At 33.2% G+C, this 24,228-nt stretch overlaps 2 long non-coding RNA genes across 2 annotated transcripts in view; both read left to right on the forward strand.

Moving 5' to 3' along the window:
* Positions 1–24,228, forward strand: part of LOC142237589 (uncharacterized) — a 146,502-nt gene that overhangs the window by 43,571 nt on the left and 78,703 nt on the right. The window lies entirely within an intron of this gene.
* LOC142239152 (uncharacterized) lies at positions 10,119–11,023 on the forward strand. The gene is made up of 2 exons (XR_012722933.1): positions 10,119–10,285; positions 10,376–11,023. It is a non-coding gene; the product is annotated as an uncharacterized LOC142239152 (long non-coding RNA).

A 24,228-nucleotide genomic window follows, 5' to 3' on the forward strand; every position in this document is an offset into this window, starting at 1 on the left:
TCTCCAGCGAAAAATGGTCTAAAATTTAGGAACTATACTTTTGTTATTAGTTTATTTATTTTCTAGGAAAATTTCTGTGGAAAATTCTGTGAAAGATGAGCTGTGGTAAATGAGAACTTGAGAAACATGGTAAATAAAAGCTTCACATAAAAAATCTTTCGCCAATAAATATATGTTATTTTGCGAAAAAAGTGATCTACCAAATTTGGTGAGCAATTTTGAAGTACATCTCAGTATGTTCTTTACCGAACATGAAGTATAGGCCAACAATAGAGACAATAGAGACTTTGTTTCAAATGACAGACTACGTATCTAAAAGTTAATTCCTCTAAGGACCTATACTATTTTTGAGATTAATAAATTTTTATAAGACTGAATGCAAATTTATTTTTACGTAATATACATTGCATTTTCATATGTTTTAAGATAATAAAGCACATAGAACAACACTTTTTACTAATTTTTGTTTAAATTTAACGAAAATTACTGTAGGGGAAATTGTAGGGAACATTTTTTGGGAATGTAGGAGAAGTAGGGAACTTTTTTAGGCCTTGTAGGGTAAACCGAAAAATTTCCCTGGCAACACTGATTTCAATAAGAAGAAGAAAAAAATGAACGAAATGTAAATAAGATGTAAAAAATAGTCAAAACTACCAAAAGAACTAGCCTACCAATCAATTGGTATAGAATAGTTTAGCAAAATTTGAAGTAAATCCGAGTGAATCTATAACTACAACGTCATTTCTACTCCTGTGCAAAATTTCAAGTAAATCGGAGTAAAAATATATTTCTATTCCTATTTCAACTTGCTTTGGCATTCATATCTAGAATGTTACTTCTAGTCCCTGTGCAAAATTTCACGTAAATCGGAGCAATGTTTTGGCCTCTGTGTCAAATTTCACTTAAATCAGACGGCAACTTAGATCTCCATTGCCATACGAGTCTAAATCGGGCGATTTTTGATTTTCACCAAATTCGGCATGCACAATTACAATTCTAACTCTACTCCCTGTGCAAAATTCCACGTACATCGGAGTAAAACTTTGGCCTCTGTGGTCATATGCGTGTAAATCGGACGAAAGATATATATGTGAGCTATATCTAAATCTGAACCGATTTCAACCAACTTTGTCATATATATCTAGAATGTTAGTTCTACTCCCCGTGCAAAATTTCACGAAAATCGGAGTAAAACTTTGGACCCTGTGGTCATATGATTGTGTATCAGGCGAAGGAAGTATATGGGAGCTATATCTAAATCTGAAGCGATTTCATCCAACTTTGACATATATAGCTAGAATGTCACATCCCTGTGCAAAATTTTAGACCTATATTTGAATCTGAACTGATTCAATCATCTTTGAAACATGTAACTAGAATGTCGCTTCCACTACCTATGCAAAATATCATGTAAATCGGAGTAAATCTTTGGACTCTGTGGTCATATGAGTGTCAATCGGGCGAATGATATATATGGGAACTATATCTGAATCTGAACCTATATCAACAAACTTTAGCAGGCATAGCTGGAATGTCACTTCTATTCCCTGTGTCAAATTTCACGTAAATCGGAGTAAAACTTTGGCCTGAGTCTAAATCGGGCGAATGATATATATGGGAGCTACATCTAAATCTGAACCGCTTTCAACCAACTTTGTCATATATATCTAGAATGTTACTTCTACTCCCCGTGCAAAATTTCACGAAAATTGGAGTAAAACTTTGGCCTCTGTGGTCATGAGTGTAAATCGAGCGAAAAATATATATGGGAGCTACATATGAAACTGAACCGATTTCAATCAAACTTGGCATGCATAGCTGGAATGTCACTTCTACACTCTGTGCAAAATTTCACATAAATCGGAGTAAAAATTTGACCTCCATTGTCATATGGTTTTAAATCGGTCGAATGATAAGAGCTATATTTGAATCTAAACCGATTTCCTCAAAATTGGACCTGCATACACTGAAAAAAAATATTTACGTGATATTAAAGATTACGCAACCTATGTTTTAGGATGCGCAAATTTAGGACACAAATTTTGGAAATTTGCATCCCTCCGATAAAGTCGTATGTCTTTGAACCAAGGCAAAATTTCCTTAAAGTAAAGAAACACATTTTTGATTTAAAGAAATCGTCCTTAAATTAACTGAAATATTGAATCTTAAGATTTAAGATAAAAACGCTTCAAATATAGGCTAATACTTATTTTTTGAGGATTTTGCATCCTTGGTTTAAAGTTTTTTTTGAAATTAAGGAAACATTTTATATTTTGAATTTGTTTGTACGTGAATTGTTCTATTAATATACCGCGAAAAAAGGATGAAAATTCCATAAATGAGATCTGTATCCTAACTTTAATTCTATTGATCCTAAATTTAACGCCAGATAGGTCGCTAAAATTGTTTTTATATTAAAGAAGCCGAATCTTTGACTCGGAATCAATACCAAAATCCTTAAGGGAAGGTCAAAATCTTTGGATCCAAGTAAACTTTTTTTTGAGTGTAGCAACAATCCCAATTCTACTCGCAAAGTTTCATGTAAATCGGAGTAAAACTTTGGACTCTATGGTCATATGAGTGCAAGTCGATCGAATCATATATATATATGGGAGCTATACCTAAATCTGAACCGATTTCAACCAACTTTCTCATGTATAGCTAGAATGTAAATTTTACTCACTTTGCAAATTTTCAAGTAAATTGGAGTAAAACGTTTGCCTCTGTGGTCACATAAATGTATATAGGTAGAGTGATATTTTGGAACTATATCTAAATCTGACCCGATTTTAACCAATTTTGTCATGTATAGCTAGAAGTATACTCCCTTTTCAAAATTTCACGTAAATCGGAGTAAGTATCTATGGTCATATGAGCGCAAACTATAGACAAAATAATAGTGTTATAAATTTGAACAGTGTAGGAGGACTTAGTTTTGTAATAACTATTAGTAAAACTTTCATAATTTGAACGAAAAATCAACTTCATCGTTGTAATTTTTGTTGACCACAATTTTTTTAGTAAAGTTTTTAAATTTTAAGTAATACCATGAACTGCGTCTCTATTAAAAATACTCATGCCCTGTTCCTGTATATCGAACGAGAGCTTTCTTTCGTATTCCAAACGAAAAAAAATTGATTTTGGTTCCTCTATTTCGAAAGACAAGTCACTTCATATTTTGTTGTCGAGTAATAAACGAACATATACAATATGTGTCAAGAAAAAAGTAAAAACATTGTTAACATATGAATTAATTCGCAGGCCAAAAATTTGAAAATACTCATTTTTGATAATGAATGTATTCTCATACAAACGAATCGAACTTTCAAAAATAGAGAAACCCAAATTCATTCGACTTCGAGTGACTGCCTTTCTTTCGAATGGGGTTTCGTTCGATATACAGGAACAGGGCATCAATTATGGGGATTAGTTTTTTGAAATTGAAGTGAATTGTTGTAAATGATATTAACAAAACTGCCGTTAAAAGTTTATTGCAAATAACAACCGATATTTGTTTCAGTGTATGATTTATCGTGTGATACATGCGTAATACAAGTAAATATAAATCTACACTTGTACTATATCAAAATCTTTATTTTTGTAAGATCATAAACTATAAATTCATTGTGTAGAAGGAACGACATTGTTCGACCACGTCCAAAACAGTTATTTTTCTGCTGGAAGTTTTGTAACATACTTGACTGTAGTACATTTTAAATTATCGCCGTGGGTTACTTCAAGCTTTAGCTTATACCCTGTTTCTGTATGTCGAACGAGAGTATTTCAAACGAAAGAAAATTGATTTGGGTTTCTCTATGTCGAAAGGCAAGTCACTTCATATTTTGTTGTCGAGTAGCAAACGAACATATGCAATAAGTGTCAAGAAAAAAGTAAAAACATTTTAAAATTTGAATGAATTCTCAGGCCAAAAAATTGAAAATACTCATTTTTGATAATGAATGTATTCTCATACAAACGAATCGAACTTTCAAAAATACAGAAACCCAAATTGATTCGAATTCGAGTGACTGCTTTTCAGTCGACTGGGTTTTCGTTCGACATACAGAAACAGGGCATTAGTTTTTTGCGACTGGTACATTCAGCCTACATAGAAGACAAAAGCATATCTATGAGTTTCATGTCGCCTTCTGTTTGAAACCGGTCATATTGTTTCCTGTATCAAGCCATCCTAATTCGGTACGTAATTGAGCAAAGCATTCCATAGGATGTCATAAAGCTTAAACACCATACTCCATACCAATTTCTTTATCATAAGTCGTGTTTACGAACTCGAATTTGGCCATTAAAAATTTTCAAGTCACAGCCACGACAGGCTCTTTCAGATTTGGCATATTTAATGCTAAACTTGCAAACTTCCAATATTTCTGCTTTCACAACGGATGTGCATTCGACCTTGGTCTCCATAACGAATGTTTTCCAAGTTCTGTATGTCACGTACCGAGTATAGACACTGTTTCTTAAGGAAACACAATTTTGTCATGGAAACCGCATTGAACCACAGCCGTAATACGCAAGGATCCTTGGGCAATATTATGATTACAACCTTTAAAACTTGAACGACCCGATATAGCAAATTCCATTTTATACGCCAATTCAACATCTTTGATATTGATGATGTTGCAGTTCAATTAGAAAAAACAAAACGACGACAAAAAAATATAAGACAAAATCAATTGAGTAGAAACGCAAAGAAACAATGTAAACAATATAATAGTGTTGCCATATATTCCTATCTTTGAAATCTGATAATGGGCCTGTTCGAAGCCGAAAATGTTTCCCACGGGAGCCACCGTGGTGCAATGGTTAGCATGCCCGCCTTGCATACACAAGGTCGTGGGTTCGATTCCTGCTTCGACCGAACACCAAAAAGTTTTTCAGCGGTGGATTATCCCACCTCAGTAATGCTGGTGACATCTGAGGGTTTCAAAGCTTCTCTAAGTGGTTTCACTGCAATGTGGAACGCCGTTCGGACTCGGCTATAAAAAGGAGGTCCCTTGTCATTGAGCTTAACATGGAATCGGGCAGCACTCAGTGATAAGAGAGAAGTTCACCAATGTGGTATCACAATGGACTGAATAGTCTAAGTGAGCCTGATACATCGGGCTGCCACCTAACCTAACCTAACCTTCCTATTGTGAGATCAATATCGTTGAAAATTCAATGCCCTGTTCCTGTATATCGAACGAAAGCTTCCTTTGGTAATCCAAACGAAAGAAAATTCATTTTGATTCCTCTATGTCGAAAGGCAAGTCACTTCATATGTTATTTTGTTATCGAGTACAAGCGAACATATACAATATGTGTCAAGAAAAAAGTAAAAACATTGTTAACATTTGAATGAATTCTCAGGCCAAAAATTTGAAAATACTAATTTTTGATACTCAATGTATTCTCATACAAACGAATGGAACTTTCAAGAATAGAGAAACCCAAATTCATTCGAATTCGATATACAGGAACGGGGCATAAATATTTTAAACTTTTTTTTTGAAAATTGCTGCATTTTTTACAAAATTAAAAAAAAACATAGTAGGTATAAATAGTGTACTTTAAAGAGAACATGTTTAGTAAACATTTTCCCAAAAACTCTCAGTTTTCGAGATATCGATCGGTTCAAATTTTAATTTTATTAAATTTTTGTTGTTATTCACAAAATTTAACAAAAAAGTTGCATGATGGGTATAAATAGCGTATTTTGAAAAGAAAATGTAAAGCAAAAACTTTCCAAGAAAGCTTAGTTTTCGAGATATCGTTCGTTAAAAATTTAAATATTTTAAATTGTCTTGGAAAATTGGCAGCATTTTTTTAGAAAATTTAACAAAAGAGTGCATTTTGGGTATAAATAGCGTATTTGAAAGAGAAAATGTTTAGTAAAAATTTTGTCAAAAGAGCTTAGTTTTCGAGATATTGATCATTGAAATATTTTAAATTTTTTTTGATTGGCAGCATTTTTTACAAAATTGAACAAAAAAGCTGCATATTGGTTATAAATAGCGTATTTTAAAGAGAAAATGTTACGTAAAAATTTTGTCAAAAAAGTTTTCGAGATATCGATCGTGGAAAATTTACACATTTCAAAATTTTTTGGAAAAACGACTGTATTTTTTTATATAAAATTTAACAAAAAGTGCATTTTGGGTATGAATAGCGTATTTTAAAGAGAAAATGTTAAGTAGCATTTTTCTTAACAGAGCATAGTTTTCGAGATATTGATCTCTGCAAATTTAAATATTTTAACTTTTTGTTGAAAAATGGCAGCATTTTTTACAAAATTTAACAAAAAAGTTGCATCATGGGTATAACTAGCGTATTTTAAAAAGAAAATGTTATGTAAAAATTTTGTCAAAAAATCTTAGTTTTCGAGATATCAGTCGTTGAAAATCTAAATATTTTAAATTTATTTTAAAAAATGGCCGCATTTTTTTTTTAAATTTGACATAAAAGTGCATATTGGGTATAAATAGCGTATTTGAAAGAGAAAATGGTTAGTAAAATTTTTTTCAAAAAAGCTTAGTTTTCGAGATATTGGTCGTTGAAAATTTTAATATTTAGAATTTTTTGGAAAAATGGCTGTATTTTTTACAAAATTTAACACAAAATTCGCATATTGGATGTAAATGGTGTAATTTAAAGAGAAAATGTGAAGTAAAATTGTTGTCAAAAAAGCTTAGTTTTCAAGATATCAAATGTTGAAAATTTAAATATTTTATAATTGCTGCGTTTTTTTTTTTTAATTAACCAAAAAGTGCATATTGAGAATAAAAAGTGCATTTGAAAGAGAAAATGTTATGTAAAATTGTTGTCCAAAAAGCTTAGTTTTCGAGATATCGATCGTTGTAAATTTAAATATTATAAATTTTTTTGAAAAAATTGCCGCATTGTTTTTTTTTTTTTTTAATTTAACCAAAAAGTTCATATTGGGTATAAATGGCGTATTTGAAAGAGAAAATGTTAAGTAAAAATTTTGTCAAAAAAGCTTAGTTTTCGAGATATCGGTCATTGAAAATTTAAATATTTAAGAATATTTTGGAAAAATGGGTGCATTTTTTTTTAATTTCACCAAAAAGTGCATATTGAGTATAAATAACGTATTTTAAAGAGAAAATGTTAAGTAAAAATTTTGTTAAAAAAAATTTTTCAACGAGATAACGTTGAAAATTTAAATTTTTTAAATTTTTTGAAAAATGGCTCCACATATTGGGTATATATAGCGTAGAGAAAATGTTAAGTAAAAATTTTGTCAAAAATTATTAGTTTTCGAGATATCGATCGTTGAAAATTTAAATATTTTAAAATTTTTTGAAAAATTTTCTGCACTTTTTTACTAAAATGTAACCAAAAAGTGCATATTGGGTATAAGTAGCGTGTTTTAAGGAGAAAATGTTAAGTAAAACTTTTGTCAAAAAAGCTTAGTTTTTGAGATATTGATCGTTTAAAATTTAAAAATTTTTTGAAAAATGGCGGCATTTTTTTACCAAATTTAACCAAAAAGTGCATATTGGGTATAAATAGCGTATTTTAAAGAGAAAATGTTAAGTAAAAATTTTGTCAAAAAAGCTGAGTTTTTGAGATATTGATCATTCAAAATTTAAATAATTTAGAACTTTGCAAAATTGGCTGCATTGTTTAGAAAATTTAACAAAAAAGGAACGTATTGGATAAAAATAGTGTATTTTAAAGAGAAAATGTGAAGTAAAATTGTTGTCAAAAAAGCTTAGTTTTCGAGATATCGATCATTGAAAATTTAAATATTTTAAAAAAATTGACTGCATTTTTTTACAAAATTTAACCAAAAAGTGCATTTTGGTGTATTATTAAGAGAAAATGTTATGTAACATTTTTAAATAACATTTTTCTAAAAAAGCTTAGTTTTCGATATATCGATCGGTGAAAATTTAAAAATGTCAAAATTTTTTGAAAAAAATGGCTGCATTTTTTTTACAAAATTTAACCAAAAAGAGCATATTGGCGTATTTTTAAGAGAACATGTTGTGTAACATTTTTCTCAAAAAAGCTTAATTTTCGAAATATCGATCGTTGAAAGTTTACATATTTTAGAATTTTTGGAAAAATGGCTGCATTTATTAGTAAATTTATCAAAAAAGTTGCATGTTGGATATAAATAGTGTATATTAAAGAGAAAATTAAAATAAGTAAGATTTTTCTCAAAATAGTTTAGTTTTTGAGATATCTATCGTTGAAAATTTCAAAATTTTAATTTTTTGAAAAAATGGCTGCATTTTTTAACAAAACGTAACCAAAAAGAGCATATTGTGTATAAGTAGCGTATTTTAAAGAGAAAATGTTAAGTAAACATTTGGTCAAAAAGCTTAGTTTTCGTGATATCGATTGTTGAAAATTTAAATATTTTAGAATTTTTGGAAGAATGGCTGCATTTTTTACAAAATTTAACAAAAAAGTTGCATATTGGATATAAATAGTGTATTTTAAAGAGAAAATGTTAAGTAACATTTTGCTCAAAAATGCTTAGTTTTCGAGATATGCATCGTTGAAAATTTAAATATTTTACAATATTTAATCAAAAATTGCATATTGCTATAAATAGCGTATTGTAAAGAGAAAATTTCAAGTAAAAATGTTGTCAGAAAAGCTTAGTTTTCGAGATATTTTTTGAGAAATGGCTGCATTTTTGTTTGTTTCTAATTTAACAAAAATTCATAGTGGGTATAAATAGGGTATTTTAAAGAGAAAACGGTTAGTAACAATTTTGTTAAAAAGTTTAGTTTTCGATATATCGTTCGTTGGAATTTTAAATATTTTAAAATTTTTTGGAAAAATGGCTGGAGTTTTTAAAAAATTTAACAAAAAAATGCATATTGGGTATAAATAACATAGTGTATTTTAAGGAGAAAACGTGAGTAACAATTTCGACAAAAATGCTTAATTTTTGGGGAGATCGATCGTTGAAAATTTAAATATTTGGACATTTTTTGGAAAAATAGCTTTTTTGAATAAATTGGTACTTAACATATTGTTTTTAAAAGACACTTTTTAGATCCAATATACATTGTTTTGTTAAAATTTTTAAAAAATGCAGCCATTTGAGTAAACAATTTTACAATATGTAAATGTTCAGCTATCGATTTTTCGAAAACTAAACTTTTTTGGCAAAAAAATTGTTTTACATTTTCTATTTAAAATACACTATTTATACTAATATGCTCTGTTTTTTAATTTAGTATAAATGCAGCCATTTGTCCAAAACATTTTAAAATATTAAACTTTTCAACGATCGATATTTCGAAAACTAAGTTTTTTGACAAAATTGTCACTGAACATTTTCTGTTTAAAATACACTATTTTTACCCAATATGCATTTTGTTTTTAAATTTTAAAAATGCGTTTTTTCAAAACATGTTAAAATATTTAACGATCTAAATTCTATTTTGACGTTCAATCATAATTTTGGTATAACTTTGTTATTGTTATTTTTCGACGCAAACTGCAAGACGATTGAAACATTTGACAAAACTAATTTTTAATACTACATTGTCTTTTGCAGAAGTTCGTTAAAATGCCAAAATAATAGGTTTGTTTTCTTTTACTAATGGATAAGAAAGCCTTAGCTTGCGGTATGGAGTATAACAGAGTATTATTTTAAAGTAAAGCCTAGTACTACGATCACGTTTTCGTACGGAAACCCGTTATACTCCAGGTTTTTTCGAACAGATTATTATTTAACGCTGATATTTTCGCACCGAAATATAGGGTGGCATATGATTTCGCTGAAATATATTAATAACTCTGTGTTTGGGACCCCATTCACTGTGATAAATGCTGATATTCGTTTTTCACAGAAACGAACATAGTAACAGCATAACGACGAAGATTGTGATTTTCAACTCGTAAACCAAACATAGTACCGTCCTTTTTCTGGAGATGACCACGATTCGTTACACAAAATTATATTAAAATTTGTTAGTTTCGGTGGAATATTCAGACCCTATCTCAAAATTGTTTAAAAAAGGCCAGGTAATGTTATGGAAAACAGACCTATTATCGTCATTGAATGTTACGATGTTACGCTTTATTGTAAACGATTTTGTTTAGGTGCTATGCAAGGGAGTGCAATCATCAGCTGTTCAAAGATCTTATTTTGGCTCGGAAAAATAAATTCTAACGCCAAACAAACGAATGCAAATATTTCAAGCAATACAGCAGGAAAAAAGCAAATCAAACAAGGCATTTGAATTATTTAAAGAATTGGAAAGGAGATTGTAATCAATATCTGCCTTTGATTTGGGTAACATCTATCTTCTAATTCATTTAATTTTCTTTGATTAGTGATTGTACTATAAAGTCTTCAATAAAAATTTTTTAATTTAATTCGTAGGATGACGAATGACAAGTTGTGGAGGAAATCAAGGCTATATTCGACGGAAATTGTGCTCAGGCGGAAATTCGATGTTCCAAATATGAATGAATTATCTTTATAGGGCCAATTATTCAACTTCGGGTGATCGAACTTAATGTCCACTTTTGAATTTTCGCAATTCTGCTGTGCAACGAAACAGGCGTGGTCTTCTCACTTATTTATATCAACGTTTACAGCGAATTGATGCAATGCGTTGGGAACTTGGACCAGAAGTCTCATTTTTCAAGAAATATTAATCGGTCGCTTCGTATATGCGGTCATTTGGGGATGGTCGGGGTATTGATTTGACTGGTGTTTTAAGACCCCCAAATCATTGTACATAGAAGTACATTGCGTCGAAGAGTTTGGAAAATTTGAACTGGAAGTGATATATTTAAAAAGGAATCTTAGTTCGTTTCTCCGAAAAGCGAATATCAGCAAGTATCATCGAGAAGAGAGTCCTAAACATATTTGTGCGAAATAATATGACTGCCTCTTTTTTTCGTGCAATTACTTTTAAATAAATATAAACTTCTTGAATTGTTGCTCTACATAATTCCCCATCAACTAATAATAACATTTACATAGAAAAAAATTTCACCAAAATATTTCCAATTATAATTCTAATTGAATTTTCAAAAATATTCAATTAAAAATTTAATTGATTCAACAAATTTCTTAATTAAAACAAAAATCAATCACAAGAATAAATAATCAATAAATAAAACAATCAATTTTTTAATTGGATCAATTAATTTTTTAATTGACTGTGGTGATTGATACTATCATTTCTGTGATTGAAGACATAGCTCCCATATATATCATTAGACCGATTTACAGTCATATGAGCACAGTTTTACACCGATTTACTTGAAATTTTGCAAAGGGATCAAAAGTGTCGTTCAAGCTATACGTGCCAAAGCTGCTTGAAGTCGGTTCAGATTTAGACATAGCTCCCATAGACTCATATGACCACAGAGGCCTAAGTTTTACTCCAATTTACTTGAAATTTTGCACAGGGAGTAGAACTGACAGTCTAGCTATACATACCAATGTTGGTTGAAATCGGTTCAGATGTAGATTTTACATACAGGCCAAAGTGTTACTCCAACTTATTTTAAATTTTGGACAGGGAGTAGATGAAATGAAAGTAGATGTTGTTTGAATTTGGTTCAGATTCAGATATAGCTCCCATATATGTCTTTCGCCTGATTTAGACTCATATGGCCATAGAAGCCATAGTTTTACTTCGATTTACATGATATTTTACACAGGGAGTAGAAGTGGCAATCTAGCTATACATTCCAAAGTTGATTGAAATCGGTTCAGATGTAGATTTTACATACAGGCCAAAGTGTTACTCCGACTTATTTTAAATTTTGGACAGGGAGTAGATGAAATGAAAGTAGATGTTGTTTGAATTTGGTTCAGATTCAGATATAGCTCCCATATATGTCTTTCGCCTGATTTAGACTCATATGGCCATAGAAGCCATAGTTTTACTTCGATTTACATGATATTTTGCACAGGGAGTAGAAGTGGCAATCTACCTATACATTCCAAAGTTGATTGAAATCGGTTCAGATGTAGGTATAGCATCCATATATGTATATGAGACCGATTTACACTCATATGACAACAGAGGCCCAAGTTTTACTCCGATTTACTTGAAATTTTGCACAGGGAGTAGAACTGACAATCCCACTATACATACCAATGTTGGTTGTAATCGGTTCAGATGTAGATTTTACATAAAGGCCAAAGTGTTACTCTGACTTATTTAAAATTTTGGAAGGGAGTAGATGAAATGAACGTAGATGTTGTTTGAAATCGGTTCAGATATAGCTCCCATATATATCTTTCGCCCGATTTAGATTCTTGTGACCACTCCGAAAACTTTTAATCGCAGGGAATGGGAGTGCAATTAAAATTTTAGTAATGTGTGCCATATTTGGTAAAAATCTGTTCAGATATAAATGTAGACCCCATATATATGTTTTCTCGACGGGGTAAATATGGCTAGGATACCCACATTTTACCCCCGAGATTTTAAACCAATTGAATAGATATTTTACATGGAGACTAAATTTAACATTATATTTAAGTGAGCCGAATTCGATCCAAAGCAGCTCAGACGTGGACAAAGTCCCAATATATATGGTCTTCCGATTTGGGCAAATAAAGCCAGAATACCCAGATTTTTGTCGTAAAATTTGTAAACATTACTAAAATTTGCCTGTAGTTCTATTCAATAGTATATTTATTTTCTTCTTCTTCAATATTAAACTACTCATCTGGGTTTCATACCATACTGGAGTCCGAAGGCGATCAGAAATTAAAACCTTGACGCCGTAACGGAACAAATTTTCATCTAAATTTATGGCAACCCTGGCAAAATAATAATAAATTTAAATTTAAAAAATATAATACAAGGTGAATGAATTGTTTGATATTAAATAGCTAAAAATGTTGTGGAAAAGTGGAGGTTTCAAAAAAACCCAAAAACGAATTTTGTTTGTAAATGTACCGAAAATATCACCGTCCCTGAAATATGCGGAAGGTAACAGAAAATTTCAGGGACAGTCCCCAAAACATCGAAATGTACCCAATGTATGCGATATATTGAAAAAATGTACCGAAAACATGCGCAAGGCATACATATATATATATATATATATATATATATATATATATATATATTTAATTTAAATGTTTCCCATACTTTTTTTTACTAACATTGTGTTCCATTGCATTGGCCGACTTAAATTTTGAGCCTAAACATTTGAAGATGTCTATCAAATTCTGTCCAGACCTTAAATGTATGTATTTGGGACAAACCTTTATATATATGTAGCACACAACACATTTGACGGATGTGATATGGTATCGAAAATTTTGATTTACAAAATGGTGCAGGGTATAACATAATATAGTCGGTCCCGTCCGACTTTAGACTTTCCTTACTTGTTCCTTTTTCGTTGTGCAATTCCATCCGTGCGTATACGCATTGTTATTAGCTTAATATCCCTCATACGCTCCCACGGTGTTCTAACACAGTGCAACACACTCTGTTGCTTCTCTTAGAGGCTCCGCAAGCCAAATCAGAGGATCGGTTTATATGGGGGCTATATATAATTATGGACCGACATGGACCAATTTTTGCATGGTTGTTAGAGACCATATACTAGCACCATGTACCAAATTACAACCAGATCGGATGAATTTTGCTCCTCCAAGAGGCTCCGCAAAGCTAATCTGAGCGTCGGTTTATATGTGGGCTATATATAATTATGGACCGACATGGAGCAATTTTTGCATGGTTGTTAGAGACCATTTATTAGCAGCATGTAGCAAATTTCAACCAGATCGGATGAATTTTGCTCCTCCAAGAGACTCCGCAAGAGGCTATATATAATAATGGACCGACATGGGCCAATTTTTGCATGGTTGTTAGAGACCATATACTGGCAGCATGTACCACATTTCAACCAGATCGGATTAATTTTGCTCCTCCAAGAGGCTCCGCAAGCCAAATCTAAGCATCGGTATATGTGGGGGCTATACGTAAAAGTGGTCCGATATGGCCCATTTGCAATACCATCCGACCTACATCATTGAGCTTAACATGGAATAGGGCAGCACTCAGTGATAAGAGAGAAGTTCACCAATGTGGTACCACAATAGACTGAATAGTCTAAGTGAGTCTGATACATCAGGCTGCCACCTAACCTAACATAACCTACATCAATAACAACAAGTCGATAGCTTGTTTCGTTCGGAGGTTAGTGTGATTTCAACAGACGGACGGACATGCTTAGATCGACTCAGAATTTCACCACGACCCTGAATATATATATATATATATATATATATATATATATATATATATATATATATATATATATATATATATATATATATATATATATATATATATATATATATATATATATATATATATATATATATATATATATATATATATATATATATATATATAAAGTGTGGAGTCTTAGAGCAATATTTCGATGTGTTACAAACGGAATGACAAAGTTAATATACCCCCCCCCCATCCTATGGTGTAGGGTATAATTAATTGGGTCAATTAATTTTGGATTTTGTCAGCGATTTGGAACCACTGTGCGATGTCCCGAGAGGACATTTCGAGACCATTTTTATTCGACTTTCTAGCAATTTAATAACACAATTTGTTTTCGCCTTGTGAGGAGATGTATTCAAGGAAATTTGCTGTATAGGTTTCATGGTGCTGTATAGGTTTCATGGTGTCCTGTTTCCAGGGACTGGAGATAAATTAGAGGAAACGTTAGACACATTTCCAATTCCGAATATTGTCTTAGGTGTATGTGAGCCGACATTAAAGGGTGATACGGTCAAAATTTGGTCAGGGGAAAACGAGTGTAAATCGGTGAAATCGTTTATTTTAAAAATTAAATTAAATTTCTTTTTCAAGTTCAATTAGTATAAAATTCAGGAAAAATATTCAGTTAGGCTTTCGCTTTTCCAAATCCGAATTGCCGGGCCTCACGCTTGACACCTGCCATCAGATTTTGTACAGCCACCTTGTCCACCTTCGTCGCCGCAGAAAGCCAGTTTGCCTTGAACTGCTGCTCGTCCTTAGCAGTTTTTTTGGTCTTCTTTAGGTTCCGCTTGACAATAGCCCAGTATTTCTCAATTGGGCGGAGCTCTGGCGTGTTGGGAGGGTTCTTGTCCTTGGGAACCACCTGCACGTTGTTGGCGGCGTACCACTCCATGGCCTTTTTACCGTAATGGCAAGATGCCAAATCCGGCCAAAACAGTACGGAACAACCGTGTTTCTTCAGGAAAGGCAGCAGACGTTTATTCAAACACTCTTTCACATAAATTTCTTGGTTGACAGTCCCGGAAGCTATGAAAATGCTGCTTTTCAAGCCACAGGTACAGATGGCTTCCCAAACCAGATATTTCTTTGCGAACTTTGACAGTTTTATGTGCTTGAAAATATCTGCTACCTTTCCCCTTCCTTTTGCCGTATAAAACTCCTGTCCCGGAAGCTGCTTGTAGTCGGCTTTGACATAGGTTTCGTCGTCCATTACCACGCAGTCAAACTTCGTCAGCATCGTCGTGTACAGCCTCCGGGATCGCGCTTTGGCCGTCGTATTTTATTTATCATCGCAATTTGGAGTCACTACCTTCTTGTAAGTCGATAGTCCGGCTCGTTTTTTGGTTCGATGCACGGTTGTAGACGATACACCCAGATTATTTGCGGCATCTCGGAGAGAGAGGTTTCGCTTGAAACTACCGGCAACTCTCTTTGTCGTGTCAGCGGCTTCCGGTTTTCGATTTCCCCCCGATCCAGACTTCCTGGCTGTCGACAAACGTTCCCCAAACACTTTAATTACATTTGTAACGGTTGATTTGGCAACTTTTAGCGATTTTGCCAGCTTTGCGTGCGAGTAGCTCGGATTTTCGCGATGCGCGAGCAAAATTTTGATACGCTGCTCTTCTTGCTTGAACGCCATTTTGACAACTGAAGAGTGAATTCCAAAATCAAAATAGGAGCAACATTCTACACACACACACACACCTTCAAAATGAGGGGTGTTCAGGTTTTTTAAATGCAAAGTTGAAAGAAATACGTCAAGTTTATATTGACCAAATTTTGACCGTATCACCCTTTAAACTGGGCAAACTGAATCCTCTTTTCAATCTAACCTATGTTAGGCTAGGCATAGTGGCAACCCGATATTTCAGGCTCACTTTGACTATTCATTCCATTTTATAATCTTTAGTCCATTTGCAAGGTGGGCATGCTAACCATTGTATTACGGCGGCTCCCAACCTAACTTAAACCTTAAGGAGTTTGAGACCGCCAACAAAAACCATTTTGTCATTTTAATACGAAATACGAAGTAATCACATTATTACGCTTGAACACCATATCGACTGACTCTCTTCTTAAATAAACTCAGACACAAATGCTTTTGGTGACTTCTGAACAATATAATGATATGTCAACAAAATAAATATAATTAGCTCTCACTTCATGTGTTCACATTGTCAACTTGGTAACACATCGCTTTGGCTACCCTTTGTACGATGTGTGATTTTCTCAAAATACTTTCTGAATTATTTTATATATAAAAAAAATCCATAAGGTCTTAAATTTCCACCCCATAAAATTTTTGAAAATTGTCTCAATTTGTCTGAATTTCGTTTCTCCAAGCATCCTCACTGTACCATTGAAAACTGTCGATAATTTCCATAAGATTCTTTTTCATCGACTTTGCCATGACCCGATCGAGTGTGTTTGCATTTAAAGGTGTTTCGGCTTAATTTAAGTTATTAAATATCCTCCTTGTTTTTTTTTTTGTTTCTTTGCTCCTATACGGATGAAGAAGTTTATAAAACAATGGCATAACATTAATTTTTGGGGGCCAAGAGGAGTATCCACGAGTTGAAGAAATGTGAATGGGGCAATAGCGTTGAACAGGATAATAATTTCGTTGTTGTTCGTGATGGTGACGATGATGATGATGATGGAGATGGTAGCATGCGAAACACAAGTGCTGGAATTCTATTGTGGATGGAGGTGCGATGTTAAGAACAGCATGTGAAACCCTAAGACTGTTGAAAATGAATGGCTGAAAAAGTTGAAGTTTCCAACTGTAGAGGAAATAAGGAACATCACCGCTAACAACGAAAATAACAACAACAACAACGCTAACAGCAACAAATAAATCGAATGACAAAAGTTGCAATGGATACCGTTAAGGTAAAATTATGTTCCCTGCCGATGAGTGTATTTTCACCTGCTTCCTTCTGTGTGGTAAAACGGTTATCAGTGACTGCTGTTATTGTTGCGTTGTCGTTGTTATTGTGTGTGCTTGTTCTTAATAGTGAGTTGAGTTGCTGTGAGCTGTTGCTTCTTTCATTGGGTGTCGTTAAACTGGCCCTGGGGAGACATTTTACGCGACGACATACACACCAATCTTATACAGTTATGTGTGTGTGTTTTGATAGAGAAATACCCTATTATAAGAAGGGAGAAATATGAAGGTTACGAGGCCTGGTTAGCGAATTAAATTTTCACTCAATATCGAATAATTAGAGCAAATATAATGTCTTGCTCTCAATGTGTGTAAGGTGAATAAGAATTTATTACCGTTATTATTACAATTTCATCGTAAAGTCATTACATTACACTCAAAAATAAGGGGGCACTAAAGCCAATTAATTTCTTTTACTTCATGGAAATTATTAGATTTTAGTTAAAATTTCTCCAACATTAGATAGTTTCCTTAATTTTAATAATTTTTTTGTAATGTTAGTTAACTGAACTATTAAGCATAAAGATTTACCAAATTAATATTTCCCGCAATATAGTTCAAAATTTCATAAACTTTAACAATTTTTCCATAATGCCTTCTGTAAAGTTCTGTTTCAACTGCAGGTATTTGGGAGAAATTTAGTTTGTAGGTATACTTAAAAAAAAAATAAATAAAAAATAAAATAAATGAAGAACATATTTCTTGTTGAAAAAGTACATGTTATCTTCCAAGAAATTTTAAATAAAACAATATTCCGATTTTTTTATACCCTCCATCATAGGATGGGGGTATATTAACTTTGTCATTCCGTTTGTAACACATCGAAATATTGCTCTAAGACCCCATAAAGTATATATATTCTGGGTCGTGGTGAAATTCTGAGTCGATCTAAGCATGTCCGTCCGTCCGTCCGTCCGTCTGTTGAAATCACGCTAACTTCCGAACGAAACAAGCTATCGACTTGAAACTTGGCACAAGTAGTTGTTATCGATGTAGGTCGGATGGTATTGAAAATGGGCCATATCGGTCCACTTTTACGTATAGCCCCCATATAAAGGGACCCTCAGATTTAGCTTGTGGAGCCTCTAACAGAAGCATATTTCATCCGATCCGGCTGAAATTTGGTATATGGTGTTGGTATATGGTCTCTAACAATCATGCAAAAATTGGTCCACATCGGTCCATAATTATATATAGCCCCCATATAAACCGATCCCCCGATTTGGCTTGCGGAGCCTCTAAGAGAAGCATGTTTCATCCGATCCGGCTAAAATTTGGTACATGGTGTTGGTATATGGTCTCTAACAATCATGCAAAAATTGGTCCACATCGGTCCATAATTATATATAGCCCCCATATAAACCGATCCCCAGATTTGGCTTGCGGAGCCTCAAAGAGAAGTAAATTTCATCCGATCCGGCTGAAATTTGGTACATGATGTTGGTATATGGTCTCTAACAACCATGCAAAAATTGGTCCACATCGGTCCATATTTATATATAGACCCTATATAAACCGATCTCCAGATTTGGCTTGCGAAGCCTCAAAGAGGAGCAAATTGCATCCGATCCGGCTGAAATTTGGTACATGGTATTGGTATATGGTCCCTAACAACCGTGCAAAAATTGGTCCACATCGGTCCATAATTATATATGGCGCCCATATAAACCGATCTCCAGATTTGGCTTGCGAAGCCTCAAAGAGGAGCAAATTGCATCCGATCCGGCTGAAATTTGGTACATGGTATTGGTATATGGTCTCTAACAACCATTCAAAAATTGGTCCACATCCGTTCATAATTATATATAGCCCCCATATAAACCGATCCCCAGATTTGGCTTGCGAAGTCTCCAAGAGAAGCAAATTTCATCCAATCCGGTTGTAATTTGGAACATGGTGTTAGTATATGATCTTTAACAACCGTGCCAGAATTGGTCCATATCGGTCCATAATTATATATAGCCCCCATATAAAACATTCTCCAGATTTGACCTCCGGAGCCTCTTGGAGGAGCAAAATTCATCCGATCCGGTTCAAATTAGGCACGTGGTGTTAGTATATGGTCGCTAACAACCATACCAAAATTGGTCCAATCACACAAAAATTGGTCCATATCGGTTCATAATCATGGTTGCCACTAGAGCCAAAAATTATCTACCAAAATTTTATTTCTATAGAAAATTTTGTCAAAATTTTATTTGTAGAGAAAATTTTGTTAAAATTTTATTCGGTTCATAATAAAATTTTCATCATTGTCAAAATTTTATTTCTATAGAAAATTTTGTTCAAATTTTATTCGGTTCATAATTATGGTTGCCACTCGAGCCAAAAATAACCTACCAAGATTTTATTTCTATAGAAAATTTTGTCAAAAGTTTATTTCTATAGAAAATTTTGTGAAAATTTTATTTCTATAGAAAATTTTGTTAAAATTTTATTTCTGTAGAAAATTTTGTCAAAATGTTATGTCTACTTTGTCAAACTGAATTATATACGTATTGGATCGATCTTTTTTGATTTAATATATACCACGTATGGACTTACATACAATTTAGAAGATGGTGTTAGGAGGTTTTAAGTTACCTTGCCATCGACAAGCGTTACCGCAACTTAAGTAATTCGATTGCGGATGGCAGTGTTTAGATGAAGTTTCTACGCAATCCATGATGGAGGGTACATAAGCTTCGGCCTGGCCGAACTTACGGCCGTATATGCTTGTTTTAAATTTAGTTTGTAGGTATACTTAAAAAAATAAATAAATAAAAAAAATTCAATAAATGAATAAAATATTTCTTGTTGAAAAAGCACCTGTTATCTTCCACGAAAATTTAAATAAAACAATATTCCGATTTTTTTTTAATTTGATGAATTTTTAGCATAAATTGTTGAATTTATGCTAAAAATTCATATGGGACTTTTCGATTTTTGAAGTTTACAAAAAGTCCACCACGACATTTCCAATACGAACTTGACCTGCCTGCAGACAAAACATGAGTTTATAAAAAATTTCAGTACGAGAGCTTCATTATTGAAGACTGTAGCGTGATTACAGCGGACAGATAGACGGACAGTAATGTTGGTGACATTTCTGACGGTTTCAAAGCTTCTCTAAGTGGTTTCACTGCAATGTGGAACGCCGTTCGGACTCGGCTATAAAAAGGAGGACCCTTGTCATTGAGCTTAACATGGAATCGGGCAGCACTCAGTGATAAAAGAGAAGTTCACCAATGTGGTATCACAATGAACTGAATAGTCTAAGTGCGCCTGATACATCGGGCTGCCACCTAACCTAATCTAACCTAGACGATCATGGCTATATCGTTTTCTCCCCAATCAAGAATATTTATTTATTTATTTTTTGTTTATTTTAATCATACAGTAAATGTATGAGAAAGAAGAATTGGCTGCTAAGGCCAACAGCTATAATCAAGAAAATATATACTTTAGGTAGTCGGAAATCGATATTTCCATGAGTTACAAATGGGATGGTGACTGGTATAAAAATAAAGAAATCTGGTTCAAATCTAATCACCGGCGATTTTTTTTTAATTTTGTTTGTTTTTTCTATGTTATATTTTGTTTGTTTTTATACCCTCCATCATAGGATGGGGGTATATTAACTTTGTCATTCCGTTTGTAACACATCGAAATATTGCTCTAAGACCCCATAAAGTATATATATTCTGGGTCGTGGTGAAATTCTGAGTCGATCTAAGCATGTCCGTCCGTCCGTCCGTCTGTTGAAATCACGCTAACTTCCGAACGAAACAAGCTATCGACTTGAAACTTGGCACAAGTAGTTGTTATCGATGTAGGTATTGAAAATGGGCCATATCGGTCCACTTTTACGTATAGCCCCCATATAAAGGGACCCTCAGATTTGGCTTGTGGAGCCTCTAACAGAAGCATATTTCATCCGATTCGGCTGAAATTTGGTACATGGTGTTGGTATATGGTCTCTAACAACCATGCAAAAATTGGTCGACATCGGTCCATAATTATATATAGCCCCCATATAAACCGATCCCAAGATTTGGCTTGTGGAGCTTCTAAGAGAAGCATATTTAATCCGACCCGGCTGAAATTTGGTACATGGTGTTAGTATATGGTCTCTAACAATCATGCAAAAATTGGTCGACATCGGTCCATAATTATATATAGCCCCCATATAAACCGATCCCCAGATTTGGCTTGCGGAGCCTCAAAGAGAAGCAAATTTCATCCGATCCGGCTGAAATTTGGTACATGATGTTGGTATATGGTCTCTAACAACCATGCAAAAATTGGTCCACATCGGTCCATAATTATATATAGCCCCCATATAAACCGATCCCCAGATTTGGTTTGTGGAGCCTCTAAGAGAAGCATATTTCATCCGATCCGGCTGAAATTTGGTACATGGTGTTGGTATATTGTCTCTAACAACCGTGCAAAAATTGGTCCATATCGGTCAATAATTATATATAGCCCCCATATAAACCGATCCCCAGATTTGGCTTGCGGAGCCTCAAAGAGAAGCAAATTTCATCCGATCCGGCTGAAATTTGGTACATGATGTTGGTATATGGTCTCTAGCAATCGTGCAAAAATTGGTCCACATCGGTCCATAATTATATATAGCGCACATATAAACCGATCCCCAGATTTGGGTTGCGGAGCCTCTAAGAGAAGCAACTTTCATCCGATCCGGCTGGAATTTGGTACATGGTATTGGTATATGGTCTCTAGCAACCGTGCAAAAATTGGTCGAATCGATCCATAATTATATATAGCCCCCATATAAAACGTTCTCCAGATTTGACCTCCGGAGCCTCTTGGAAGATCAAAATTCATCCGATCCGGTTCAAATTAGGAACGTGGTGTTAGTATATGGTCGCTAACAACCATACCAAAATTGGTCCAATCACACAAAAATTGGTCCATATCGGTTCATAATCATGGTTGCCACTAGAGCCAAAAATAATCTACCAAAATTTTATTTCTATAGAAAATTTTGTCAAAATTTTATTTCTAGAGAAAATTTTGTTAAAATTTTATTCGGTTCATAATAAAATTTTCATCATTGTCAAAATTTTATTTCTATAGAAAATTTTGTTCAAATTTTATTCGGTTCATAATCATGGTTGCCACTCGAGCCAAAAATACTCTACCAAGATTTTATTTCTATAGAAAATTTTGTCAAAAGTTTATTTCTATAGAAAATTTTGTTAAAATTTTATTTCTGCAGACATTTTTGTCAAAATTTTCTTTCTATAGAAAATTTTGTGAAAATTTTATTTCTATAGAAAATTTTGTTAAAATTTTATTTCTGTAGAAAATTTTGTCAAAATTTTATGTCTACTTTGTCAAACTGAATTATATACGTATTGGATCGATCTTTTTTTATTTAATATATACCACGTATGTACTTACATACAATTTAGAAGATGGTGTTAGGAGGTTTTAAGATACCTTGCCATCGGCAAGTGTTACCGCAACTTAAGTAATTCGATTGTGGGTGGCAGTGTTTAGAAGAAGTTTCTACGCAATCCATGATGGAGGGTACATAAGCTTCGGCCTGGCCGAACTTACGGCCGTATATACTTGTTTTTTTTTTTGCCATATGTTTTTTATAAATAAAATGTTTTACAAATCACAACCTCTCAAAATAACTACCATGAAAGTGAAAATATGTAATGAAGCATAAAGATTTACTAAATTCGTATTTACCAGAAATGCTCGTATTTCGTATGGCGTTAAAGAAATTTTTGCAATTTTTACCCCCAATTTTTTTAAACTACGAAATTTGTATTTGTTGAAAAAAAATATTTATTTTGTGATATCGGTGATTGTAGTACCATTTAAAGAAGTTTTGAAACACTCAGAAATGTCACCAGCATTACTGAGAGGGGATAATCCACTGCTGAAAAACTTTTTAAAACGAAATATTTGTGGAATAATTTTCAATTTTATTTTTAAAAATGCGATTTACTTAAAAATTTTGGTACATTTTAAATAAAGTTTTGTAGGAGACAGATCCCATACTCTTACCAAATTAAAAAAAATATATGAAGAGATCACTTCCTTTAAATTTTAAATTTTTTTTACAATGGGAAGTACACCATCCCGTCCAGATATTTACAACCTTTAGTTAACGATGCTTTACTATACGAACATTCTCTAGAGCCTTTGAAGCAAATAGGTTTAGCATATAACATTAAGGCCTCTTACCCGTTTCTTGATTTAGGGTTCCATGCTTTTTATTTCGACTGGATATCTGTGAACGAATGGAAGGTTTAATGCACACTAGTGATGCATAATATAGTACCCTAGACTTCATTTAAACGAATCTTCTATACTCCGCATATGCCATTATTTCTCCTTTTCCATTTTATTTCATAAATGTCTTTCATTTATTGCAAATACGCGCACACACACACATGTGCATACATAAATATTCTCATTTAAATTTTCTACATACTTTCTCTTCACCAGTCTTATAATGAAATACGTAATACATTTTCTGAGAGTGATTATAAGAAACACGTATATGTGTATGGATGGATGTATATGTGTATAGCGTTATTGTTTGAAGCTAATTAATATCACTAATATGGCGACACATCACAGGTAACAGCAAATGCCTGACGCCCATGAAGACCATGACAACATATTTCGTATTACTTTTCGTGGGGGCCCCAGATACACTCGCGCTTCATTCATTCATGCATAAATAATAACCTCAAGGAGATTGAGATAGAATAGAGAAGGCCTCAAATTGAGTTAACGTAGAGATGCTTACCAGTTTGCCAACAACAGAAGATTTACTCTACAATTTACTTTAGCTCACACTCACTCACTCACGGCTTTTACCTTTAAATTTCTCTCTCCCTCTCTGCTCTCCGTCTCTCACACCATTGTCATGAATATTTCAATGGCAATGCTTTTCACATTCAATTTTTATACTTAATAAGGCCTCAATGAATTCGTATAAGTGTCAAAGTTTCGAAGAATCAAGATGACATT

The sequence above is a fragment of the Haematobia irritans genome, chromosome 5 (assembly GCF_050003625.1).
Source record: "Haematobia irritans isolate KBUSLIRL chromosome 5, ASM5000362v1, whole genome shotgun sequence".
Classification (NCBI taxonomy): domain Eukaryota; kingdom Metazoa; phylum Arthropoda; class Insecta; order Diptera; family Muscidae; genus Haematobia; species Haematobia irritans.